Source organism: Giraffa tippelskirchi, chromosome 1 (genome assembly GCF_054371585.1).
Source record: "Giraffa tippelskirchi isolate mGirTip1 chromosome 1, T2T-mGirTip1v1.2.pri, whole genome shotgun sequence".
Classification (NCBI taxonomy): Eukaryota; Metazoa; Chordata; class Mammalia; order Artiodactyla; family Giraffidae; genus Giraffa; species Giraffa tippelskirchi.
This window is the reverse complement of record NC_137275.1, coordinates 218,548,494-218,573,262: the sequence shown is the minus strand read 5'-3', so window position 1 is coordinate 218,573,262 and position 24,769 is coordinate 218,548,494.

Below are 24,769 nucleotides of genomic sequence, written 5' to 3'. Positions count from 1 at the left end.
GCATTTCCATAAGTGAGGGCAGAGCTGGCTTTGAACCCAAACTTTTGGACCAACACCCTACTATTCTTTCCACTAGGCTGTATCACCTCCAGCAGTCAGTCTGGGCAGACTTCCATGAAACCCTGAAGGATGGCTTTTAGTGATTGGCCAAGGTGGCAGAGAAGCCCTCAGCTGGCTTTGGCGTCTATTGATTTTGCAGAATAGCCCTGTGTATATCATTTTTCATGGTGCTCAGAAAAGGTCAGCTCCTGGTGTTGAAATGCTCTGTCTGGAGACAGAAACATTCAAATTTCATGCCTGGGAGAGAGAAGGATGACCCTAGAGGCAGCGGCCAGGTCATTATTGCTGAGTTTCATCCTAGAAAAGTAGGCATGCCCTTTGCCTGTTGGACAGGTGGGAGCTCTGACTGGAAAAGCAGGGCTGTACCTGTGCCTGCATCCTCTCTGAGAGCCAGGTAAATGAGAGCATCTGTTTTTAAAAGGGCTGATTGGAAGATGAAGTGAAGTCAGTGTGCCCAGCCTTGGGGCAGTGAATACCAGGAGATCAGGAAATAGTTGTAAGCTCTGAGCCACAAACTCCCCTGGGTTATGATTCAGCTCAGACCCCTGCTGTCTCACATGGAGCAGCTGCTCCAAGCCTTCATCCTGAAGATCAGTGTATGTGATGCCGTCCTGGACCATAACCCCTCAGGTGTGCTCATCCCCAACCCCTTTTCCCTGGGTGTTTCCATCGCTACCTGTGTTGGTCTAGGTCCTCAGGTCCTCCTTGGCTGTACCAAGCCCCTATTTCTTCCTGACTTTTAGAATCCCTCTAAAAGCCCACCGGGCTTCCCTGGTGGCTCAGTGGTAAGGAATCCACCTGCAATGCAGGAGATGCAGGTTTGATCCCCGGGTTGGGAAGATCCCCTGGAAAAGGAAATGGCAACCCACGTCAGTTTTCTTGTCTAAGAAATCCCATGGACAGAGGAGCCTGGCAGGCTATAGTCCATGGGGTCAAAAAAGAGCAGAACGCAACTTAGTGACTGAAAAACAACATGGTTCAATCACATCTCACTCTGAGAAGATCACAGGGAATCCCCTTGAGTCTAATCCCAGGCTAGTATACACACCTTTGACATGTGGGAAACAGTAGATGAAGGTTCCTTTCCAAGAAGGAAAGCCCCTGTAAACTCCTGTAAACTCTAGGCAATAATTCCATCCAAAACAAAGAGCGGTGGCCTTACTTTCCCACTTACCTACATGCCTACCTGACTCTCACCCTGGTGACCAGACTGCTTATTTTAGTTGTGCCCTGAAGCCTAGAAACCCTTTTTCTGTTCCCTCCTCTGTTGTCTCATTTTTCTGGTCTCTCCTTAACTTTAGCAGCAATGTAAGTTCAACACCTCATCACTCCCTTTGACCTTCCATCATGGAAAAAAGTCAGATGCCCACACTGAAAGCAGATCGTGAATGGAAAATCCCTTTCATGTGTATTTTTAGTCTATTTGTGAGTGAAAATGAAAAAAAAAAAAATCATTTCAGGCCAAGTTGTTTCAGATTTTTTAAATATCCTGAAATTCACAGGCCCTTAATTATGCAGCCATGGTAACTCAAATAGCTTTGGATGGTCCTTTAACCTCCCCTTTGTGAAGAGCCAGAAATATTTCATAAGCTCTGAAAGTAGACGGCTTATTTCAGAATTAACCATTGATCAACTGTTACTCTGGAGAAGGTGAGTTGGCAGCTACTAACTTCTACATGAACGTGTCCAAAAAGTTCTAGGAGGGACTGACAATGGTAATAACTAGTATTTACTGAGGACTCTACAGGCGTTGTCCCACTTAATCAGCAACAATTGCTTCCAGCAAGTAGAAATGCCCCTCAGTTCAAACCTAGGGGACCCGAGGCTGGAAAAGTTTAAGTGGCTTCCCCAAGGCCACGCAGATAGTGATTGTCAGGGTCAGAACTCAAACGCAGTTCCAAGTCCTGAGCGCGTGATTATAACCGTCACCGTCCATGCTGAAAATCTATTCATCTCTGACAACAGATGAGGCTGGACAGAGAGCAGGGCCCAGAAAGAGTCAGAGATGTGTCCTTCAGACCCTCGTGTTCTCTTCAGCAGGTGGCTGTGGCTGCTCTCTCCAGCTCATTCCTTCAGGGACCATTCCCTGCAGAAACTGTAATGAAATAAGGAGTGTGTGATTTCTAGCATCATGTTTCCCCTAGGGGCTTCCCAGGTGGCGCTAGTGGTAAACAACCAGCCTGTCAATGCAGGAAACAAGAGACTTGGGTTTGATCCCTGGGTTAGGAAGATCCCTGGAGAAGGAAATGGCAACCCACTCCAGTATTCTTCCCTGGAGAATCCCATGGACAGGGGAGCCTGGTGGGCTACAGTGCATGGGGTCACAAGAGTCAGACATGACCACCTTCCTTGTAGTATTCTACAGTCATTTATTAGGGCCTATTACTAGTGGCTTGGCGCTTTCCTGGTGGCTCAGCAGTAAAGAATACACCTGCCAATGCAGGAGCCTCAGGAGACACGGGTTTGATCCGTGGGTTGGAAAGACCCCCTGGAGGAGGGAATGGCAACCCTCTCCATTATTTCTGGCCTGGAGAATCCCATGGATAGAGGAGTATGGCGGGCTGAGTCCACCAGGTCTCATAGAGTCGGATGCGACTGGAGTGACTTAGTAAGCGTGCACACTCATGTTTCCCCTACCAGGCTGGAAACTGCAGGAGGGTGAAGCCTGATCCAGGCCTCACCCCTGCTGCCAGCCTGAGTCTGAAGCAGGGACACACACAGGTAAGCAAATGCTCACCCCTCTGACAGTTCCCGCAGAGCTCTGCACTCTCCCCACGCACCTCCGTGCATCATAACGGCCCTGATGATCTCCTCCCCCCACCACCTGACTGCACAGCATTGAGGACAAAATCATCAGGGAGGCGGGAACCCTGTCTGCCGGAAGCTCATTCTCCTCAGAGCTTAGCCACCTGCTGGCAGGTGTCAGGCCCTCAGTAAAGTATTGCTGAAGAAACTCTGCTGCCCTAATGGAAATGAAAAAAAAGCACAATACCGCTTGGCTTCTGAACTGGGTCCTATGGTGACAGACGTGTTTTCACATGCCAGACACAGTTTTAGTAAAGCAGGATTCTCATACATTTACAAAAGTATAAAATAAATTTTCTGTGTATCACTCTCAGATTTCCCCAGCAACCAAATATTATTTCACAGCTAAGTAAACTGAGGCCACAAAAGCTTATCACCTGCACAAAGTAGAAAGTGGCAGCATTGGGGCACTTCTCTCACTGTGTCATTGGACATTCAGGTATTATTTCCATTTTCCAGATGAGAAAAGAGGTTAGAGGTAAAAGGCTACTTGCTAGAGGAACAGTCACATTTTTAAACAGTATTCAATAGAGAGAGTAATGCTTAACACAAATACAAGAATTTCCAATGGTAGATTTAAGACAAAGAGCTATATCAGACAACTTAAATTTAATCTCCCAGGGATGTGTTCAGGATAAAACCAGACTTGGTGATAGGCAGAAAAAAATGAGGCTTCTCCTGCTGGCCAATGCAGGAGATGTGGGTTTGATCCCTGGACCGGGAAGATCCCCTGGAGGAGGAAATGGCAGCCCTCTCCAGTATTCTTGCCTGGGGGATCCTATGAATGAAGAAGCGTGGCAGTCTACAGTCCATGGGGCTGCAAAGAGTCGGTCACGACTGGGCATAAACATACACACAAGAAAAAAAAGAGATGGAACATTGAATATTGAGTGCAAGTCAGTATATTTTGGCTCAAAGCTCTATGCCTATGGATGCCACACAGGGAAAGCCTGGCTAATAGCAGTGCCCTGGGGAACTCTGCTAGGCATGCCATGCAACAAGCACATGCATAACCTTGCTGCAGAAAGCAACACACCACAACCAGCACGAGAGAACTTAGAGCGACACTGGACTCCCTGCCAGCCAGAGACCCTCAGGAACACTGCATCCAGGGTAGGCTGGCACCAAGAAACCAACCAACCAACAATAACAGCAATAAAGCCAAGGAAGCCATGACTGTCCCCCCAGGGAAGAGACAGCTGGGAGGAACACATACCTAATGAGCTCTGATGGAGCAGGAGAAACGCACCTGCTGGGGAGGTGGCTCGCAGTGGGCAGAGGTACCTGTAGTGCTGCCCCCAAGGAAGTGGTCTGTTCTCTGAGGTCCTTATGTCCTGGGTCCTAGGGTGGATGCACAGAGGTAGCTCTATGCAGGGATGTCACAGAAGGATGTTCCAATTGATAGGTGGGGGCGGGGGGGGGTGTAAAAAGAATTTCCCTTCAACCCATAGAATGTTGAAACTAAAAGGGCTTGTTGGTAGCCTCCAAGCCAGGGTCCTGGACAATAGATTCGAGCAGCTCCTCCGAGGTGTTCTGGGGGCTACCGAGTAGAGGTGGAAAGGCCAAGCACTCAGCCTTATTTCAACCAAAGCCTTTCTACTCGTTTTTTAAAAAAAATTATTTTATATTAGGGTGTCGCTGATTAACAGTGTTGTGATAGGTTCAGGTGAACAGCAAAGGGACTCAGCGACACATACACAGGTATCCCTTCTCCGCCAAACTCCCCTCCCATCCAGGCTGGCACATAACACTGAGCAGAGTTCCCTGTGCTGTACAGTAGGTCTTTGTGGGTTATCCATTTTAAATTGCAGTGTGTACATGTCCATCCCAAACTCCCTATCTCTTTCCCCAATTTGTCTCCCCGGCAACTGTAAGTTTTTCTCTAAGTCTGTGGCTCTGTTTCTGTCTTGTAAATAAGTTCATTTGTATCATTTCTTTTTAGATTCTGCATATAAGGATATCATATGATATTTCTCCTTCTCTCTCTGACTTACCTTCACTCAGTAAGACAATCTCGAGGTCCATCCAAGTTGCTGCAAATGGCATTATTTCATTCTAAAACCCTTCCACTCATCTCTTTGGGGCACTAGCTTCCTCATGAAATGTCATTTGATGAAATAGTTCCATGGCCAAGGAAAAACAAAAGGTTTTGGAAATTGCTGGCATAATTTATCTTCCCTCATTTTAAAGATGGTGAAATGGAGACATGGAAAAAGAAAAAGTCCTTCTAAGACCTCATGCCAGTTGGCAACAGGGTCAGCTCTGAATCTGAGGTCTTCTAACTCATGCTCTTGGAAGACGGGGACAATATAAAAAGTGTCAGAGCTAATACATTCTTTAGAAAGGAAAAATCAGCAGGGTTTTATTCCCTGAACAGCTTTAGCGCACATGGGCTGAGCCAAGGAGTCCTCTGTATTAGCGATCTATCGTTATGTAACAAATTCCCACAAAATTTGATCGTTTAGAACAACACACATTAATTATCCTGCAAGTTGCTGTAGGTCAGGATTTCCAGCACAGCTTAGATGGACGTCCTGCATCACGGTCTCTCATGAGGCTGCAATCACAGGGTTGGCCAGGATTGGGGTCTCGTCTGAAGAATCAACTGGGGAATGATTAAAGCTCACTTATGTGGTTGTTGGCTAGATTCAGTTCCTTTCTAGCTGTTGGTCTGAGGCCACCCTCTCTTTATTGCCACGTGGGCCTCTCCAGCATAGCCTCCAGCATAGCTCCTTCATCAAAGCCAGCAAGAGAGAGAGAGAACTTGCAAACAAGATAGTTATCACAATCTTGAGTAGCCTAATGACGGATGTGACATCACATCATGTTAGCCATGTTCTATTGGTTCGAAGGAAGCCTCTAGCCATCCCACATTCAACAAGGAATTACACAAGAATGTAAACAGCAGGAGGTAGACATTGGAGCCAATCTTTTACCTACTATTCACCTGCTACTGCCTGCATCACTCCAATGTCACCAATGTCTAACAACTTCTTATCAGTAAGTTCATCCAACTCACCTGCTCTCATATTGATGAGCAGTCAATACTTACGGTAAACACTAGTGTTGACTTTGTCTTATTTAAACTTCTTATCCATTCAATACCAGGTGGAACCTGGTATGTTGCATTAGATGTCATAGGAGAGCCATGAGTCCTCTTGAATATAACCCCAGGGTAGGATCTTCCAAGGAATGACTTCAAATGCATTTTACTAAAGGGCAAGACAATTCAAAGTGACCCAAACTGAAACTCACCCATCATCCCCCTTCCTTGACCTGTTTCTCTCTTAGCAGATATTATAATGAAAACTTAACTCTAGGATTAACTCCTTCTCTTTTTCCACAGTTTTGTTACTATCCCATCATACACCAATTCTGTGGACTCTACCACCTTGACCTGTAAATCAGTTCACTGCTTCCCACCCTCCCCATCATCATGCTAGCTCAGACTGTGATGTCTCACAGATGGATGATTGCAGCAGTTTCCCTACTACTTCCCAGCCTTCTCTTTCAATCTGTCCCTCAACATTAGATTATAGAAATCAAGATTCCCAGGCATAAAGCTTTTGCCAAATGATTCTCTTTGGACCACAAAAGAATCCGTAGGAAGGCATCAGTTTTCCCCATGATCTGGCCCAGGTCTCCAAATGAACCTTGTAACTTCAGTGTAATCCCTGCTTTCCACACCAACCATTTTGTACTTTTTATGTTTTTCCAAATGCCATTGCTTCTTTCCAAGAATATCCTTCCCTGTGTTTTTCACCTACTCATATTCTTTTGTCAAAATTCAGTTCAGGATCCACCTCCTCTAGACAAAGTGAATGTCGCTTTGCTGTCATCCCATTCCACGGCATGCTTCTCTTCATCATCACCTTATCATTATGGAATTCTCGTCTGCTAATAGGTCAACTTTTCCTTTAAAGTTTTAAAAAGAAAGATCTGCCTGTCTAGTTTTTCTAAAATCAAATACACCTGGAATAAAATCCATTGTGTTCCAGATTTGGACTTTCCTTCCTCACCAGGGCATGTTCAGAAAGCCTACAACTCGAACTTGTTTTCATGCTTAGCCCTCTAGGCTCTCAACTGCACAAACTGATGTCATAATACATGACAGGGGGAAACCATCCCAGCCCCGGGACAGGAAACTGTCTCAGGATGCAGACTTTAGGGAATGTCCTTGCTTTCAGAGGTGGCCCCCAGGATCAAAGTTTGCATTGCCTGGGATTTTGAAAAACCAGTACCAAGGACAGAGGAGGCCCGTCTAGGGATCTGAGGCTGAGTCACTAGAGACAGCGGAAAATCTGGCAGTTATAGCAAGGACCTGTCTACAACTAGTGGGAGGAAAGAGAGGGCAGAGAAAGGATGAAGATAAGGAATTTCTCTGTCTTCGGACGTGGAGAAATTCACAGCCCAGGGAAAGGGCTGGGTAAGGGTTAAGAGTATGGCTCTGGCATCTGAAAGTTCCAGGTCTGAGAGTTTGCTATTTGCTCTAAGCCTCATTTTTTTCATCTGTATTAAAGGCAAAACATTAGTAACACCTACTCCATAAAGTTATTGTGATGATTAAATGATATAGTGCAACTGCATTGCTTAGCCAGAAATGCACTCAGTATCAACATCCTATTGCTATTGCTGCTCTTGTTATCTATCACTGAAGTAGTTCTTGGCAATCAGACTGCACTAGAGAAGCTGTTCCCCAACGTGTGTCCTGTGGGACAGTCTCCCCATGAGGTGCACCTCAAAAAAGTGTTCCGTACAGACTCACAGGCTTAGAGAGCGAACTTCTGCCGGGGGAAGAGTGAGGGGAAGGGATAGTTAGGGAGTTTGGGGTGGACATGTACACACTGCTACATTTAAAATGGATAACAAACAAGGACCTACTATGTAGCACAGGGAACTCTGCTCAATATTACACGGAAGCCTGGATGGAAGGGGAATTTGGGGGAGAATGGATACATGTATATGTATGGCTGAGTCCCTTTGCTCTCCAACTGAAACTATCACAACACTGTTAATTGTCTATACTCCAGTATAAAAAAAGTTAAAAAAAATTAGTTTAAAAAGTGTCTGTGGCCAAAAGAGCGGAGAGCGCTTGACACTGTCCTGTTCTTGGAAATTCATGGTTCATGTGTTCATTCAATACGTCATTCCAAGGGCTAGAAGTACAACAGAAAAGAAGACATGTGAGGTCCGTTTATTCATGGAACTTACGGTGAAAGAGGTAGACGAAAAAAAGGAAATCAAACTTACAGTACGGTCTCCAGTAGCTACTTGCTGAGAAGAAGTCTAAAATGAGGCAAGGGATCAGACAATAGCTGGTGGTGAGGGGGGTATTCTTTTAACTAGGATAAGACGAGGAGATGACCTCTGAGCAGAGATCTGAATGGAATGAGGAAATGAGCTCTGTAGGCAGTGGTGAGCAGTTAGGATTTTATTCATTGTGATAGGAAGCCAGCGGGAGATTTGAGGCAGAAGAGTGCATGAGGTGAGACATTTTATAGCAGTTAATGTTCAGCTTCATTTAAGCCAGTACCTTCAGACTTATTTGAACACAAACACCCTTTCCCAGTCTCAGATCTGGAGCTTTCTGATGCCAGAGCCATACTCTTAACCCTTACCCAGCCCTTAACCCTTAGCCCAGCTACCTAAGAACATCTTGGAACATAGTCTGGTAAACTGCATTGGCGTACAAGGCTTCATAGATTTTAAAAGGACTGTAAATTTGCTTTCTAGATCTATAGTAAAAAGCCAAACAACTCAGGCTGAAACAGGCAAGCTCAGAGTGGCAAAACCTAGCTCCAGAGGTAGAGACAAGCAGAGCGTCACTCTAATTAGCAGCTCTTTTTGGCTAAGATGGTCAGTGAGGAAAGCCAGGCTTCAGCAGACTCTGGAACTCCATCTCAGGCCAAATAAAACTTGCCAACATCTGTCTAGCATCTAATAAGCATTTGCAAACAATACACCTTGGCTTAAGCATTCTCCAAGGAGGGTGTGGAGGGGGGTTATGAAACTTGAGGTCCAGCCAGACGCTCTGAAAGAAAGACAGGTCAAATATTTCTACGCTTACACACGGACAGCCACCAGCTTGCTGTCGAAGCTCTGGGAAATGGAAGCTGATGGTGTCTCCTCCCTTTATCAAGAAGTGCTAATTTCAGTTTTCACCTTATATGAACTGCAGGAAGTTTCTTGGTGAGTCACCCCAGTGTAGTGGTTGGAAACATGTATTTTAGAGTGGCAAATCAGGGTCCAAAAGTGCCTTTGCCTCTTCTGTCAGTCGCCGAACCTCCCTGACTCTAGATTTAACTTCTAAATAGGTCTATTCATACCTGTCTCACCAGGTTGTCATGACAAATGACAAGATAAATGATTACATGTTTTAAAAAAGCATCTGGTATAAGGCTTAGAACAAAAAAGGTATATAGTAGGCTTCGCCAGTGGCTCAGCAGTAAAGAATCTGCCAAGGAAATGGCAACCCACCCAAGTATTCTTGCCTGGAGAGTCCCATGGACAGAGAAGCCTGGAGGGATGCAGTCCATAGGGTCACACAGAGTCGGACATGACTGAAGCGACTAAGCAGCAGCAGCAGCAGGCTTCCCCAGTGGCTCAGCAGTAAAGAATCCGCCTGCTAATGCAGGAGATGCAGGTTCGATCCCTAGGTTGGGAAGACCCCCTGGAGGTATGGCAACCACTCCAGTATTTCTTGCTGGGAAAATCCCATGGACAGAGGAGCCTGGTAGGTTACAGTCCACTGGGTCACAAAGAGTCGAACACAGCTGAAGCTGTTGAGCATGCACGCATGCAGGCTTTCAACAAAATGTTAGTTTCCTTCCTGCCCATTTCAATCTGTATTTGCTTTTATAATAAGGTCATCACTTATTAACTAATTACGATATTCCAGCAAGCATCAGGAAACTATGGGGTGACAGCCTATTTTGTAAATAAACTTTTACTTGAACACATCCGTGCTCATTCATTTATGTCATGATTAGGGCTACTTTATTATTGTAGAGTTGAATAGTTGTGACAGACCATCTGGCTGCAAAGCCAAACATATTTACTTAAGAAAAAGTTTACTGACTAGTCAGTGTGTTAAATTATACATGTAATTTCCAATCACTACAATGCTGAAAATTGGGTATATTATATTTATACGAATGAAGAAATTGAAGCAGAAATAAAGGTTCATCTAGTAAGTCTTCCTCCAAGAACATGAAGCCAAATTCTATCTTTAAAGGGCGCTTAGAAAAATGATAGAAAAGTTATTCATTTGTATGATCCAGCCTTGATTTGATCCTAACTACCTCTCACTTTTATGTCTCTCAGGCTAAATTTCTTGACCTTCCGGCTACTGTTGTTGCTCAGCTGCTAAGTCATGTCCAACTCTTTGTGACCCTATGGACTGCAACACACCAGCCTTCCCTGTCCTTCACTATTGCCTGGCGTTTGTTCAAACTCGTGTCCATTGAGTCAGTGATGCCATCCAACCATCTCACCCTCTGTCACACCCTTCTCCTTCTGCCCACAATCTCTCCCAGCATCAGGGTCTTTTTCCAATGAGTTGGCTCTTCACATCAGGTGGCCAAAGTATATGCTGAACTAAATGATCCTGTATGAAAAGGTTCCCTTCCCCACTCCATCTGTCTCCTTATTTATCTATCCCTCCGTTTGTTCATATAAGTGATTCTTTTAAAAATAAGAGCTGTAATTTCTAGCCCCTGTAAAATTCTCTCGTGTCTTAACTAATATCTTAGAAGTCATACTTTTTTTTGGAAAGCGCATAATATGAGGCCCAATCTACCATCCAGCAGAGATTTTTAAGCTCCCCTGTCTGCTACTTCTCAATTTATCTCCCTCTCACTTACTCACTTTCTCTCCAGGCCAGACACATGGAGAATAGGCTGTTTCCAGGGACTTTAGAGATTTGCCTGAGATATAGAGACTATAGCGCATTTGGCTTTTTGCCTTCCCTTCAAGTTCAAAACTGTATAAGAGTTATGTGCACCCCACATCCCCAATATCACCTTCCCAAGCAGTCCCATTTTAGAATTTCAGTAACTCTCTTTATATCAACGATGGTGGATTTCCTGCTGATATTTATTGCATAAATACTAAACCATTAAACTGAACAATGAATCTTGTTGCGAAAGGTAACATAGTATAGCAGAAAAAGCCTAGGGTTTGGAGTTATAAGACTCAGTTCTTTATCCCGAGTCAACTGACTACTGACCGGGCAACTTATTTAACCTTCTCAAACCTTCGGTTCTCTCTCTTTTTTTTAACCGTTGATTTCTTATTTATTCATGGCTTCATTGTCATATGTGGGCTTCTCTATAGTTGTGGTGTGCAGGCTGCAGAGTGTGTGGGCTTATTATGTAGTGCATGGGCTTAGATGCTCGACAGAGTGTGGGATCTTAGCTCTCTTACCAGGGATCAAACCCACATACCTTGCATTGGAAAGCCAGTTCTTAACCACTGCATCACCAGGGAAGTCCTTAAGCTTTCAATTCCCTTAACAGTAAAATACAAACAGTGCTTCCTAAGTCATAAGGTTGGTGTCAAAGTTAAATGGCATCACTAAAGGTCCTGGCACAGGACAAATGTTCAGTTGCTAGAGAGGCTCCATCCTGGAGCTACACACTTATCATGGACCGGTCATCATTGGGTATGTCATTACTCTCATCTAATATACAAGGAAATGAAAGAGGAGAAGGTTTAGGATTGCTTCCAAATCTGCACTTTCCTCACTCTGTGCCATCAAACTTATGACATACTTCAAATAGAAAAATCAAGTAAGTTTGGGAAACACTATGAATGTTCCCTTTCTTGGAGATTTCAGATAAACACAAACATATGAAAGACCCTAGAAGATCCTGAAGTAAAGAAGCCTGGGTAATTTGTTTGGTTTAAAATAACATTTTCCAAGTAGGTTGAATTAGGAATCTCTTCTCTTTGCATTAATAACTGTTAACATGTTGTAAATAAGACTCTAGAAAATGCTGCTTAAAGTTACCCAGCTAGATTAAACTCAAGGCAAGGGTTGGAAATAATCTCTATTTTTCAGGCTATGTGAAGCTTCTCCTGTTTTCTCTGTAAGTCATAAAGGTCTTTCATTGCCAGTAATTATTCTGGACTTTTATCACTGAGTCCTTTTGCAATTAGTCCTTTTAACTCAGTCAGGCAAACCACTCCTGGACATCATTAAAGGAAAGCTGCAGAGTCAATGGTTAGGAATGGAGTCTCTGACTCATGAGTCAGTCCACCCAAATTAAACTCCTGCTTCCCCTTTTTTGCTTTGCGACCTTGAGCTGCGCGAGCCTCTGTTTCCTCATCTATAAACTGAGGAAAATAAAGTCAGTTACCTCAAAGGTCTTGGAGAAGATTCAATAAGATAGTCCACATAAGATACCTTATGCAGTTCCTGGCTCAGATGTGTTCAATCAATCTTAGTTATTATTGCAGCATTTAAATCACCCCTTTTTTGAGATAGAAAAAGTAGACAATTTAGGTATGTCTGCCTTGCCTAGGCTCATACTCATTAATTACTACAGTAGTTTGAGTTTTTTTCTGAGAGTCTAGTTTCCTGCTTCTGGTCTTAGAGACATATTTCCATTTCAGGAGTCAACTTTCATCAAAATGTATCAAACTTTATTGAAGTTGATTCATACAGGCTTTTATAATTGTCAGTGACTCCATCTGGCTCCCTCTGACACAGGCAGCAGTCAAGCTGCATTCCATCCGTTTAAATATCAGCACATTGGGTCAGAAAAGATTGCCAAAGCTAGGTAGTCTTGCTATGCCAAATGTTTGCACGCATACTAACACCAGCTCCCACTTGTATACCCATGGCAGACTTTGCTAATCCATCACAATATCTTTTTCCCTTGAGTTCAAACATGGCCATAGAATCTTTCTCAAAGTAGCTCCAGGCAGCCACTATCAGCTGATTGAAATTGACACATAAACTGAAACTTGTCATCTCAAACCGGATTCAGCCTCTTAACCAATATTTGAGTGACCTCTACAATATTATTATTTATTTTAAAAAAAATATGTTCAGTGTTGTAGAGCCTCCTGATAGGGGAGGACAAGAAGGAAAAGGAGAGACAAGGAGAATAAATACTAACACCTGGGTAGCACTTATTATTAATACACCAGGCATTTATAACTCCTTAGCACACTCTGTCTCCAAATGCCCTGGAAAAATCTTTATGTTACACTAAAGAAGCCACAATTCAGAAAAGTTATACGACTTTGTCAAGGGCTCTCAGCAGGTAAACAAGTTGATTTCTGGTCTTCCTAACTGAGAAGATAATTTCCTTTTCTCTCCCAACATAATTCCCCTTAAGAGTTTCCATAGCCCCTCTCAAGGCTCCATCTCTGGCCTTGGGTGGCTAATAACAAGTTCACAAAGGCCACCGTGTTATGCAGCTCTTTTTAGAAAAGTCTCTTTTTTGTAGAGTTGAGTTATGAGTCCATCTATAACTTGTCCTTCCTAGATAAATATCTTTATTTTTGTACCTTGCTCAAGAGTTCAGGAACCCGCTTTCCAATACTTGTGCAAGAGTCAAAGAGATTTCTTAAAATTCTGGATGAAAGCCGAAACAGAAGAGGTCATTGTTCCACTGGGAAATGAATTCAGATCTATTTTTGAAACAGTTTTCCAGAATTTTATAGGAACCTATATTGTTGCCACGTGGTCAGACCCACTTTTTTTTTTTTTTCTGTCTAGGCAAAGAAATAGGAGAGAGAAAGCAAGTGCTCTGCAGAATTTTTATTTCAAAAATTGAAACCAGACCATACCAGGGCAGTTTGTGGTCTGAATGTATCAATGGATCTAGTCATATTTCATCTGAGCTTTTCTTAGGTATACTAAACCACAAGTATGAATCTCATTATTGGGTCTGGGTGGAACTACTTTATGGATTAAGATTTGTGGGTTTAACTTGGTTGGTAATAAAACGTATGTTCAAGGGATGGGAGGGAGGAAGCCACGAAGCACTTCCAGTGCTTAGGCCAAACTCTAAAGAAAGAAACACTCTGTGTTGGGCGGGGAGGGGGTGGGGGGTGTTCTTAATTCTGGCCATGTGAGTTGGGTCTAAAAAAAAGAAATCCAAAATTAGGTTCAGCAGAAATATTGCCGAATCAGCAATGGACCACACGTCACTAGAACAAAAGAGACTCTCGAGTTGAAACCATACACGACTCCTTATTTTCCAGGAGAGTCTGCAGCCCAAGAGTGGCTGTGACTTGCCCACAGAGATTGGCAGAAGCGTGGCTCACAGCTCATTGTGTAGCCTTTCAGTCTATGGCACGTGCTACTGTGTGGCCCCATGAGAGCCTCCAATCTCCAGGAGCTTAAAAATAAATAATGAAAATTCAAAATACAAAAGGAGAGAAGAGTGTGACCTAAATTTAACAAATAACACTACAATGAAACTGGAAGGATTCCTAGTAACCCAGGATGCTGCCTTTGCACTGAAATCAGAGTTTTACACTATCTTACAGGCCCAGTGAAGTCCCCTCCTGCCAAAGGTCCAGCTGAGTATACTTCAGTCAGACAGAAAGCAGGCAGTACTGGGGCCTCCAGAACTCTCAAGGTATTGATTAGAATCTCATAGGAAAGAGTCAGGTCTGTCCTGGATATTTTTTGTAACACTTGTGCTTATGGCATCTGGCACATAGAACTGATACAAGCTCACTGAATAGCCGAATGAGCGAAATGAACTAATTCCAGGAGTGGAGCTATAATGAATTCCTCAATACGTTGTGCTTTAAAAGAGATCACAGGAGAGCTAATTACATTAAGGCCATTATGAAACAAAGATTATTTGTTCGTTCATTAATTCCACAAAAATAAGCATCAGCTAACTATATGTAAGCTCAAATCAAGAAATATATTTAGCTATATTTTATTCAAATATAATATACTGTGCATTTATGATATTCAGGACACAATACTTGGTGTTGGGTATTAAGAGATGAATGGCATAGACACGGTTCCCGCCCTCGTGGGGCTTGCAGTACACACACAGTCTAGCTGTACGGAGGTGAACTGCTTGGTTGAATGTAAGTACAAGATAGAATTTGTTTATTGCTCTAAAAGAGGAAGATACACATATATGATAAAGCTACTCAAATCATTTTCAGAATGACATGTGATGGAAATAATATCAGATCAATACTCAGACAATTCAGAAGAGGAAAAAAGTTACCTGAGAAAGCTTCTAATAATAGATAACTTTTTTTGGAGCTGGATGTGGAAGGATACAGAAATTTGCCTGCTCAGATGGGAAAAGGACTACTGAGGAGACTTCAAGGCATCTGAAATCCTTCTTCAGTGATAACTGAGCTTGGCAGAATCTCCAAGGTGTCTGTCAGCATGCTTCATTTCTACAGAACTGGCAGGTTATGTGGCATCTTAAGGCCCCAATTCCAGGATACTGATAGTATTCCCCCTTTGAGCCAGGTGTTTGGAAATCATATAGACAGAGCTTGGGTTTGGTCTTGAATCATAACTCCTTTCCTTGGCCCAGCACAAAAGACTTTATAAGATGGTGGCTCAGAGCACTTACTTTGGACTTGGATGGATCCGTATTCAAGTCCTGACTCCACTATCTAAGGAATAGCTGAACTGGCACAGATGCTTAAGTGTCCTCTGACTCAGTTTCCTCATCTGCAAAGTGAGAATAAAGATGCCACTTCATATCACTTTGTAAGAATTTAAACTGGAGATTTAAAATGGTTGGCACAAGCTCTGGCAATTAAGCACTCAGTGAATGATAGTTTATTACTTTTTATTATCATTGTCATCATTTCAATGTTTCCTTGATCTCACAAGGGCTCTTCAATTGGTATTTGGGGATCCTAAGCACTTCCTCCTCTAGGAAGTCCTCTGTGAACTTCCAAGCTCAGAGTGACACCTCTTCTTTCAATGCCTTCATTCATACTATCACTGCTACTGAACCTTGTGTATGTTCTAATTTCTGAGATTTCTGGAAACAGAGAAGAGGTCCTTAAGCTGCTTAGTTTTCCCAGCACCCAACACATCATGAGGCACATTACAAGTAAACTGCAAGTAGCTCCTAAAAGAGGCTTAACATTTCTACTCCTGCTACTGGCTTAGAGTGTGCTGGGATACTTAAGAATATCACATATATTCAATCCACAGTACAAGGATTTAAAGTCAATTCTTCCAATGAAACGTGACTATCAATAAATAATCATTGTAAATGCATAAAAAATAAAGTCGATTCTATTTCATGACCTTTCCAGGAAACTGTAAGCTTTTTCATAATAGAGAACATGCTTATCTTCTTCACTTTTGTATCCCTCATGTTTAACTCAGGGCTTGGCACACGGTAGATACTTAACAAAGGCATACTAAAAAGATGTATAATTGGATGGATGGATGGATGGATGGCAACTGAAGAAATCCTATAGGACCATGAAATCTAAACATCTCAGCACAGATGCTCTCTAATATCCCATTGCAGATCTTTCTTTCTGGGGACCATTACAGTGACCTCAGACTAAGAATTACTAGAAGTCTTTCATACGCACTTTTGTTGAAGGCCTCCCAAGGGTCTCAGCAAATAGGTAAACCTTAATCAAACTCATTGATAAAAAAGGTAGGATATCTGGGATTTAATGTTTGCCTTACACTAACAGCCAGTGAATCTCTTTGGGTGTTTCGGTCCAGGCATTCTCTTTCATGGCATGTATTACTTTTACTCAATTCCTTGTGGCTGCCTGAAGTGTATAGTCGTAACTGTGAAATGGCGCTCCAAGGAATTGTGTAGGCATCGATTAGCAATGTCTGCCACATACACTCTAAGGATATGCGTGGGTGCCTCAGATTTGCCACCAAGGACTCGGTGATCTTCTCAGTTGCTTCTAAGCCTTCTGAAGTCTGATTTAAATTCTCTAATCCAGTGTCTGTTTGTATCTATGGAAAGTACTGAAAATCTGAGCCAAATGTTTCCCGTCAGAAGCAGTGTCTTGAAAAATTAAACCACAGGCAGTCTGTTGTGGAGAAAGACCTGGCTGAGCAGCATGGACAACCGTCCCAGTAGCAACACCGCCTCTTGGCCAAGACCTGCCAGAAAAGAGCCCCACCCTGGGATTGTGGGCTTGCTTTTCTTGCTACTGAATGAGAATACGTAGGTGAGGAGGAAAACCAGGGCTATAGGTACAGCCTCCTCTTCTCCTAAGGATTTCAGTGTGTCTCTGTCACTTGACAAACTGAAACTTGCAAATTATGCATTTCCATGGAAAAAGCAACAGCGGGCATGAGGGGGCTCCCCAGAATTCTCTTAGGAATCCTCATCCTTCAGAGACTAGCCTTCCATGAACTGCCTTCTGCAACAAAAGACACAAGTCACCACACAGTAACAATACACCAGCTACTAAGTAAGACCTTCTTCCTGTTGCCCACTGTCCTAAATAATTCCGTGTGCTATCCCATTTGATCTCACTTTTTTCTCACTTTCAGCTGAAAGAACTTTATCGAGGGTTTCTTCCGAGTATCGCCATTTTACAAACAAGAAAGTTGAGGCTTGTGTGTGTGTGTGTGCATGCATGTGCTCAGTCATGTCTAACTCTTTGCCATCCCATGGACTGGCATCCCACCAGGCTCCTCTGTCTATGGAATTCTCCAGGCAAGAATACTGGAGTGGTTTGCCATTTCCTACTTCAGGGGATCTTCCTGACCCAGGGATCGAACCTGTGTCTCTTGCCTCTCCTCCATTGGCATTCTCTACCACTGCGCCACTCGGGAAGCCCTAAGTTGAGGCTCACAGAGGCAGTATTACACATCTAAGGTGAAAGCCACTAGATGGAGTCATATGCAGTTGCCCCCATCCAACCATATTTGACCTCGAAACTGACAATTCCATTAGATTCAAATTAATAGCCAGTGGCAGGACCAGAATCCATAGTCTTTGGCTGATTCTAGAGCATATACTTGAAAACTGCACAGACTCTCCTTGGAGATTTGTCAGTTTTAGCATCTATCTTTCTTCCCTGGAAGTATCTGTTTACCTGTCTGTTTTCTTTACTGAGCTGTGAGCTCTCTGAGAACAGGAACTATCCATCACTGGTCTCTGAAACACCTGACTATCTCTTGAGCTGTCCCATAGCCTGGTCTTAATCATCATTCAACTCCTCTCTGTTGAATGCAAGAATGAATGATTTTAAAAGCAGTTTAATTCCCAGGGCTGTGAAATGACTGCTAGCTCCACAAGCATCCTAACTGGATGCCAGCTACATGCCACTGTACTACCCAAATGGATAAGTGCTTCTCAGGGCTGGAACTCCCCCACCTAGGGCTTGGAGGGTTTTTGGTTTGGCAGGCAGGTCTGCTCAATTCCTTTAAGACACAGGTTGTACTGGACTCCCTCAAGTGGAAGGATCAGATGTCCTCGGAAAAAATCCACACTTTAGGCTGTTTCTTGGCTCCTCTCTCTTCCTGACACAGTCCAAGAAGGAATTTATGGATGTTGGGAAGGACAAGGGGTGAGGAATTTCTAGAACCTTTAAGAAAGCCCATGTAAGCAACTCCATGCCTAACTGGCTGTGCATAATAAAATTCTCTTTCCTCTAAGCAGGAAGAAAAATGTGATCTGCCTCAGGTGTTGCCAAAATGATGTGGAAAGAAATTCATCTGGATTTTTAAACCATCAGGAATCTTCCTTGGTCCCCCAAGCCCAGGCTATTTGACGTAAATGCCTAAGTCAATAAGATAAATATATTCTGTGAGTTACTAAGAGTGAAGTCATAAGTATTCTGAAATATGATTCTAGCCAGTTGGAAGTTTTATCTTTATCTAAAAATGAAACTGTTTATTCTCCAGCTGTGACCCGGAAAAAATTCAAAGATTGTTGACTCCTTCATCTAAGCAGTGGTCTTTGTCCTGTGGTGAAGTGCCTAAAAATAACCGTTAGTTTATTTCATGCTGCTTCCAAAAGATTAGCTATCAAATAGCTCTGCTGAGGCCCCTCAGAATATACGATTATAAACCAAAAAACTCTTGGGACGTGGCGGCCATGACCACACCGTGGTTTCCCCATCTACTGGATGAAGTGTTACCTCAGAGTAATGTTCCAAATAAAAATCTATAATGCCGAAACTTGGAAATATCATCCTATACTAGCAACATCTAATAATGAAGAACCTGAAACAAGAACTAATTTTTATCTTCCATCAATGATAAAATCCTAATATATTAACATGTGCCCCTTCAAAAAAAAAAACATAAAAGCCTTCAAGACCATTGTTTTCATCTTTTTTTTTTCTATTTTTTTTTAATAGACAACAGGCACTGTAAGTGTGCCAGGAATTTGCAGACCAAAGGACCAAATACAGAAGCCTATGTTTTGCCTAATCTGCATAGATGACACTGAGCACTCAGGCACCTGGCCTTAAAAAGACACAGTAGTGCTCATCCAGCTCAGCACCAGCCCTTCACACTGACCACTACTGCCCTCCTTACTGGTTCTGTCAACTCCATGCGCCCGCTTCTTTCCCCTCCTGTGCTCATCTTACACACCCCAGGAGAACCAGGATGTCCGTATTCCATACGTGTGATCCCACTTTCGCCCACATCAGGAAGTCAGTCACAAAGGGAAGCTGCTGCTACTGCTGTCATCTTCCTTAGACTCCTCCTCACCCATGCATCCTTGCCTTTTCTCATGTTGCTCCCGCTTTCTAGACAAGAAAGGTAGGTGGGTGGGGAGCAAGTTCAATCCACCTACTCAATTGTATCCAACCACTTTTTAGAATCCCACCCAACCTTCAGGCTCATCTCAGGTGCTACCTCTTTTAAGGTGTCTTTTTTCAGCCCCTCAAAAAAATGTAGTCACCCTCCACTTTGAAACTTAACAGACTTGGGTTAACCAATCCCTTTTGTTACCTATTATATCATAATCATAGTCATGTTGTAACTTCCTGATTCTCCCATGCCTTCTGAATGCAAACTTTATAATCTATCTATTTGACCAGTGTCATTATTATTGTTTCTGTTATCATTAGGTATCATATTAAGTACCGACTATGTGCCAAGCATGTGCTAGTAGCTTTAAGTATACCTTCTCATCTTATCCCATCTTCTCATAACTCTATGAAATAGGCATATATATATCCATATATATATATGTGTATATATATATATATATATATATATATATAGCCTTGTAGGAGATGAGGCAAGTGATACTTAGAAGGGGAAGTGAATGGTCACAGGTATCAGCTACTAAGTGAAAGAGTTGGATTCTAACATAGGTCTATTTCTCTGCAAAGACGAGACTCTTTCTCCCATACTAGCTGCTTCATTGATAGAACTCTCCAGACAGCTGAAGGAAATGGACTGAGTCCCCTCAAAAAGTCTGGAGCAAGGCAGTGCAGAGTCAACAGAAGCAGGAGAGCCATGAGTTGATCTTGACAAGCTCTACCAGCTCCCAAGAGAAGGATGAGGCTGGGCAGGACAAGATGTTAGACATAGTCAGAGTGGTTCCTGGGCAACTTATCTTTGGTTTGGTTTGAGAAGAATCTCATGGAGCACTTGGGTCTGTAACATATGCAGAAAGAAAAAGAAAAAATCATCTTGTATTGTAAGTGTGGGAGGGAGATAGGAGGATAACCCGGGGCAAGGTCTATGTCCTTTCAGGTTTAAGGAGGACAATAGCCATAAAGACCACATATGTATCCAGGTACATATACTTGTACCTGGGTATGTTTGAATATAGAAGGTATGAAATCAGTGCACATACATACTTGTTTATGTTACTGAAAAGGAGTCATCTTCTCTAGTCTCCTGGCACCTGCATGTGAGGTACACACCAATTTTATTATAATAAGATAGGAGACTTAACAACTATGCTAACTTTCTTTTTGAGACTTTCTTTGACCTCTCTAAGCCTCATTTTCCTCATTTGTACTATGGGCTTAATATCACCAAGCAACTTCTAAACTAATGCTGGTGAATAGAACTTCCTACAATGATGGAATTGTTCCTTATCCACATTGTCTGATATTATGGCCACTCGTCACATTGCTATTAAGCACTTGAAATGTGAGTAGTACCACTGAGGATGGAATTTTCAGTTGTATTTAATTTTAATAACCACTTGTGGCTAGTGACCTCCATACTGAACAGCGCAGCTCTAGACCAATGAATTCAAAGAATTTTCTTCTTAACCCTTTTCTCTCATGAAGAAATCTTTAAGGTACTTTTGTTGTTGTTGTTGTTGTCATTATTCTCCAGATGAATCATGCTCAAGAAGTTAACAGGAAAGGAGGCATCTAAAGAATCGCCAGCACAATCACAAGAGTTAATCTGGTTCTAACATTTTCTTTTGATAAAAACAGAAAGCAGAGTATGACCCACATGTGTATTTTTCTGCATTTAGCATATATGCCAAGACAGGTTACAGAGCATGGCAACATGCATGGCTTGGATAGAGCACTTTGTCCTGGATGTGTGACCCCAAGAATCTATGTATTGAGCCAATACAAAGGCTGTGTGTCTTCCTGCAGCCCTCCTTGGCAAACATTGACAAACAGCTCCTTTAGTCTGGCCATAGAAGACAGAACATAGATGACTTGATAGATGGGAGATAGATAAGAGTTTTAGGTATAGACGTAGAGATACAGACTTAGGTATAGGTGTAGGTGTGGATATAGATGTAGACATAAAGATGAAGGTGTACATGTATAGATACAGATAAAGATAGAGAGACAATCTCCCAAGACATATTCGCCTGGGAGCTCTGAGAAAAAGAGAGCTTCACTTCACTACAGAACTCATCCTTGCTCAAAAAACAAAACAAAAACAGACTGACATATGCCAAGGTAGGATTTTCAAGAGTTGGGAAAAAGAAACTCCTGGAAAAAAATACTCATTGAAGTCCATATATTTCACTACAAAAGCTCTCACTGCTGCCAAAGACTGTCCTGTTCCTTCCACACACAGTATCTCACACAGACTCCACAGCAGTCCTACAAGAAAACTCATAGCATGCTTTATTGATGACATGACTCTGGCTTGCATTATAGCTAATAGTTTGTCCGAGGACGTGGTTGAACAATGACTCAAACTCAAGACAGTTTGTCTATATCTCTGTGCTCTTCAACACCCTTCATTTTATATGCCAGTGACTTGGAGTTTGCTATAGTATCCAAAGCCCTTTCTATTGGGTGATTCCAATTAGAAATGTATTTCTCAAGTCCTTTCTCTACATCTGCATCTCTATTCCTGCTGGACTTATGGACACAGTGGGAGAAGGAAAGGATGGGATGAATTGAGAAAGTAGCATTGACATATATACACTATCATGTGTAACATAGAGAGCTAATGGGAAGCTGCTGTATAACACAGGGACCCCGGCCTGGTGCTCTATGATGACCCAGAGTGGTGGGAGTCAGGCTCAAGAGGGAGTGGACACACACACACACACACACACACACACACACACATATAGTTATGATTATAACTGATTTGTGTTGTTGTATGGCAGAAACCAATGCAGCATTGTAAAACAGTTATTCTCCAATTAAAAAAAATTAGAAAAACAAATGTGTTTCTCCTATTGTGCTGAAATTTGCCTTCTCGTAACCAATCCCCATCCCCACCTGCAGCGTACACACGTACTGGTGCTTGCTCTGTCCTTTGAGGCCAGAGGGGACAAGCCAGCCCCTGCTTCCCCAGGGTTTATACAGAGTAATCCTGTTCTTCTCCACCTTGGCTTTCTCAGCTACAGAATAAATGTGTACAGGTCTGCATTCTTTCCTCCTGTGAGATCTTTTCCAGACCTTCCATCACCTGATCACTTCCTAGGAAGATAAGAAGTGCTTCTGCTTGTACTTTCTAAAGAATCATTCTCCGATTTTAAAGCCCTACTATCAGAACATGATCCTTCATGTCTAACTTATATGTAACAAACTGAAACCTAAAGTAATTTTCCCCAGGTCTATCCTCAGAGGAGACATGAACCAGCCAGTTGTCTGTATGAGAATATTTTACATTTTTAAAGGTTGTTATTTGCTTTGGATGTTTGCTTCTCTGGTGTAAATATTTCCAGTTCTAGTAAATTTATCTTCATAAGGTTTACCCCCTTACACATCAGTGATTTCTGCAGCTCCTCTTTGATCTAGAGCCAAGTTGCTGCTGGGTTTAGGACTGGATTCAATGAGGAGGATAAACAGAAGCAAAAGTAGCCTATTGGCGTGGGCTCATGCTAGGTTTTGTTCCTCAGAGCACAAAAAAATAGCAGCTATTTTTTAATGTGTGCCTGCTATGGCCTTGATTCCATCTGGGGTGTTTTCTGTGCAGATCTTTAATTCATAATTCCCTCTGGAAGGATTTTGATCCCTATTGTAAAGTGAGGTCATGGTTTAGAGAGGATTAATAGCTTGCCCGGGCTTCCTAGGTGGCGCTAGTGGTAAAGAACCCGCCCACCAGTGCAGGAGACCTAAGAGATGCAGGTTCAATCCCTGGGTTGGGAAGATCCCCTGGAGAAGGAAATGGCAACCCACTACAGTATTCTTGCCTGGAGAATTCCATGGACAGAGGAGCCTGGTGGGCTATGATCCATAGGGTCTCAAAGAGTAGGACACGACTGAAGCGACTTAGGATGGATGGACAAGTAGCTTGCCCAAGTCATAGAGTTAGTGAGTGGCATTTGTACTCTGGTATGTCTAGTTCCAAAGTCTAGACATTTTCCACCATTTTTAAGGTATAATGAGTCTTTCCTGAAGTACAAAAATATCCCCCTGCCCTCAGACCACCAGGAGCCAATATGGGAAATACACAGCCCTCAAGAATCACATTTCCTTCCTCCAAACAATAGAGCATTTGGCTGTGCCAGTGCATGTCTCTTACATACAGAGTGAGAAATCCTCACTCAACCCATACTCTGGTCATTATTTCCCTAGACTCGTTGCCTTCAAGTCTCAACCAATGATTCTAACAGCCTTTTAGATGGAAATTTAAGTCATTTAGCAACACACACAAAAGTCTTGGGTAAAAGTCCAAAAGCATTTCAAACTTGGCCCGTGGCCCTTCCTCATAAAAAAAAAAAAAAAAAAAGTGAAGAATTGATGGGGAGAGGGTGAGAAAGAAGGACTCTGTGGAAGGCTAAGAGAGTTCGAGCAATTGCAATAGAATACCCAATCAATAAATATTTGTCCAGTAAACAACTAAGATGGCCTATGGTAGTTTGAAAGAAGACAACTTGCCAAGTTCTCCTCTTCATAATAATTTTCATTCAGTGGGCTTGGCTACATCAAAGATCCACAAATTCTTATTAGGAAACTAATTTGAATAATAAAGCATACTGATGGCCACCTTCTCTCTGTGTCCTCATATGGCCTTTCCTCTGTGCACAAGATAGAAAGGCCAAGTCAGAGAGAAATGTGGAGTCTCTTTCTCTTCTATAAGGACACCAATACTATCATCAGGTTAGGATGAAGCCCTCAAGACTTTCAGCTAACCTTAAATACCTCCCTAAGAGCCTTATCTTCAAATATAGTCACACTGAGGGTTAAGGCTTCAATTATGAGTTTGAGGGGTGGGGAAGATAAAACACTCAGTAAGAATAGTTTAAGTACTTGTTGACTGCAGAAGATAGCAAGGGCTCATGGATATCTTTTCTGAGTCATCTCTTGCCCTTGGCCATAGCTTGGATAACTGGTCCTGGAACATTCTGTCAGGTTCTTCTAAAAACCTGATATTTTAAAGTTTTAGAAATAAAAAGGAAGAGAAACTGAAGTTCAAAGATATAAAATACTGTTCCAACCATCACATTACTAGAAAGATGTTCAGCTGGAATAAAAACTCAATTTGCCTTCTAAAAGTCTTGCATTTTAACCTTTGCTTCCCACAGCAGAGGCAAACCAGAAGATGGAGTTA